This window comes from Prunus dulcis, chromosome 6, assembly GCF_902201215.1.
Source record: "Prunus dulcis chromosome 6, ALMONDv2, whole genome shotgun sequence".
Lineage (NCBI taxonomy): Eukaryota > Viridiplantae > Streptophyta > Magnoliopsida > Rosales > Rosaceae > Prunus > Prunus dulcis.
The window spans coordinates 14,932,043-14,935,813 of NC_047655.1; the positions used below are offsets into that span (position 1 = coordinate 14,932,043).

The following is a 3,771-nucleotide window of genomic DNA, read 5'->3' on the forward strand; positions in this document are numbered from 1 at the left end:
TTTTGAAGGTTCTGATTGGTTTGCATTTGTTGCCCCATGAACTTCTTGAACATGTCTTGCAATTCTCCCATTTGATCACCCCTTTGCTCTTGCACTTGTTGGGGAGCTTGCTGGAATTGCCTTTGTTGTGTTTGGAATCCTGGGGGAGGTCCTTGAGATTGTTGCACATTTGGATTGTTGTTCCACCTGAAATTAGGATGATTTCTCCCTCCCGGATTGTACGTGTTTGAATAAGGATCATTTTGAGGATTCCTTGCTTGAAGGGCATTTGCTTGTTCTAGCATGTGCTCCGCAAAATATTGGTCTTGAACTTCCACTTTGTTTCCTAGAGGGCCAGTCACTGCCTGTTGAAGCAAAGAACACATAACATCAAGTTTTGCAGCAATCTCATTATTTGTACTTACCTCAGAGACCACAGCTTTCATAGGAGCTCCTCTTCCTTTATTGTGGCTCCATTGTTGAGAGTTAGCACTCAAGGATTCAAAGAGAGTAAAAGCCTCATCTGCTGTTTTGTTCATCAGTCCTTCTCCACTTGTTGCATCTACCATCATCCTTTCGGAATCTAGCAAACCTTCATAGAAAGATTGCATTTGCATCCAACTCTCTATGTTGTGGTGTGGGCAAGAACTTATCATCTCCTTGTACCTCTCCCAACATTCATGAAAAGCTTCTCCTTCCTTTTGTGTGAAACCAAGAATTTCCTTTCTAATCTTGTTAGTCTTTTTAGCCGGAAAGAATTTCTGCAAAAACTTATTAGAAAGCTCTTCCCAAGTATGAATTGAAGCATTAGGCAAAGAGTATAACCAAGACTTAGCTTTATCTTTTAAACTGAATGGGAATAGCCTCATCTTAATTTGCTCATCATCAAGGTTTTGAATTTTGATCGTAGCACATATTTCAAAGAATTGCTTAATATGCATATAAGGATCCTCAGTGGTATTACCATAATAAGTTGGAAGAAGATGAATCATACCACTTTTAAGCTCAAACCTGTCAACTGTGAGTTGAGGATAGACAATGCATGAAGGTTGATCGGTGACTTTGGGAATGGAAAACTCACGCAGGGGTTTTCTTGGTTGGACAACAAGCACACCACCTCCTTCATCATTGTTGTTGTTCGGAATCTCTGCCATGTTGCTTGAACCTTCAGATTCGTAACTTTTAGATTCAATGCTTGAAGAACTATAATTCCTCCTCAAACCAGCACGTACAGCAGCGGTTCTTGGTGAAAGTGGCTCAGGTTAACTTTGCTCCTGGTCAGATTCGGACATGCACACACCAAGGAAGTCAATTCAGTGCTTTCAATGGAGATAAAAACTAAATACTAAAACTGAATACTAAAAGAAAAACCAATGAAAAGAAACAAATGAAACAAACAAAAACAAAACAATCAAAGTAATCTAACTATAGCACCATCATTACCGAATCCCCGGCAACGGCGCCAAAAACTTGTTGAGCCAATTCTTAACAACTAAAATGAGTTATTAAAAACAGCAACTTTAATTCTCGCAAGTGCACGAACCGCTTATAGTATAGCTTATGTAAATACGAGGTCGATCCCACGGAGAATGGTAACTTGGTTCCAAGTTAAATTACTTAGAATGCTAGAAAAAAACATAAAACAAAGAAACTGACTAACTAGCTAAAGGCAAGGTCGAATTCAACAATGCCTCTTGCTAATTACTCAAGGTCTAGGACAGAATCCTAGCACCACACACGCACTCGAATTGGGGGGTTTTGTTGTTGAAATGAAAAGAAGAAGGTGAAATGAAAGTGCTCGAAATTAAACACTAGCAGCAATCAACAAGTTGTGAAACAATGATTGAGAGATGTTAGAGCCTTGGAATCCACCACTAGTTTTCCTATCCAAGTTATGAATGCATAGAAATTGACTCAAGCTTCATCAACAATAGATTATCGAATACAAGCCTATGGTATCTAGGTGCAGGATGCATGATTCTCCTAAGGCATGTGATTATGCATGGTATCTACACAACACGTGATCTCTAATATGCAACCTAAGCATGGTATCTACTTAGAATAAAGCATACAAGAGTCATTAAGCTCCTTGAGAATATGATAATCACACAAGTCCTAGAACATGGTATCTGTCCTAGTCAACCTATGGTTATTAACCCCTTGAATGATTCTTAGGCCATTCATGTGTTGCTTGTGAAAGGAGAGTAGAATTGGTGAATCTAAATCCCTTCCCAACCTGTGCTAGATGCATAAAATCCTAGTTAGCTACTCCAAGAAAACATACACCAAGCACATAACAAACTAGAGATAAACAACTTGATAACAAAAGCAAGGAAATCAATTAACTGAATGTGTGTGTCTGGCTCCAAGCTCCCTGGAATGAGTGTGCAACTCTCTATTTATAGAGTGAAATTTCGTCCTCCCCTTTGGCTGCTGAAGCACACCTCTCTTAGCTGCTCCCAACTGCTCCAGCCGCCCATACTTGCCAACTGCTCCAGCTGACATACTTGCTAATTGCTCCAGCTGCCAAATACAGGCTTTGGTATGGTTTCTTTATGGAAAGCTCGACTTTTGTTCATCCTTCTGAGCTTCTGAGCTGATTTGACTCCCATGTGTGGCTGCCCATGTGTAGCACATGGCTCTAGGGATTGTAGCCGCATTAAATGTGATGGCAGCCAACATGACATTTCTGTGAACTTGGTTCAGTCTTTGACGTGTTGAGGGCTCCAGATTTATCCAATTGGGCTGAAATTTGGATATGTTATAATAGACACCCATTGAAACAACTTCTGTCAAGGATGTCTCCTCATCCGACCTGTGTAAATTGCTGAAATGAGGCCTGCAAGATGACCTACGAAACTGGACTGTGGCTCAAATTGGTTTTGTCTTTAAGCCCATATTCCTCTTGTGCCACACAGCCATTAACATGCATGAAGTGTGTCAAATGTCATCCCCTTGCTGTCTTAACCTACAAAACACACAAACATAGGTAATAGACTCAAAATAAAGAGAAGCTAAACAAAATTACTAAGAAAAGAAGGCATGCAAATGTGTGAAATTATGACCTTATCACATCTCCGTCAAAATCTGTGGCCCCAATTCTTTTTGCTTGGTCCGCATATCCCAAGGACGGGTCTCGGGGCTGCCCGGCCAGGGACAGAGCCTGTGTCAAAAGCTCCAAGGTCTGCTGGAGGTTTGGGTCTCCCATCACTGTGGGCATAGGAGGAGCGGGCCCTGAGGGGCCTCCAACAAACGATTGCTCAACCGGTTCCTGGACCGGTTCTGGGATAGGGAAATTCTCTGGTTCAGGAGGAGGGTTCTGTCCCCTCACTCGAGACGACTGTCTCGTCCCCCTACGGAAACCACCACGCTTCGGGCCCATAATTCACTGAAATAAGAACAAAGGTTCAGTAACAAGTAGTAGGGTCTACAGGAAGTAAAACCTATGCTCTGATACCAAATTGACAGGACCCGACCCAATTTCCGCTTTGGAAACCGAGCCGACTCCTGTGTGTGTCCGACACCTGGCGGGTGTCAGGCACAAATGACCTTTTTGCCCTTTCCTTAATTAATTTTCTTCTGACTTCTGCCGAAAATTCGGCAGAGTCTCCCCTGTATTTTAACCAAAACCAAAATCTTCCACCTGTCAAACAGTCTCAAAAATCCTACCAACGGCCAGACTAATTCAATACACATATCACAACTTCAGTTTCTTATGTTCAACAGGATATCAGAGCATGTTTATACAAATTTACAAGATGAAGACAAAGTTACAACGAAATCCTACACTTT

The 3,771-nt window shown here is 41.6% G+C and overlaps 1 non-coding gene across 1 annotated transcript; it reads left to right on the forward strand.

The window, feature by feature from the left end:
• Positions 1-606: 606 nt before the first annotated feature.
• LOC117633338 lies at positions 607-713 on the forward strand. Its single transcript, XR_004586646.1, has one exon. It is a non-coding gene; the product is annotated as a small nucleolar RNA R71 (small nucleolar RNA).
• The last annotated feature ends 3,058 nt before the right edge of the window (positions 714-3,771 follow it).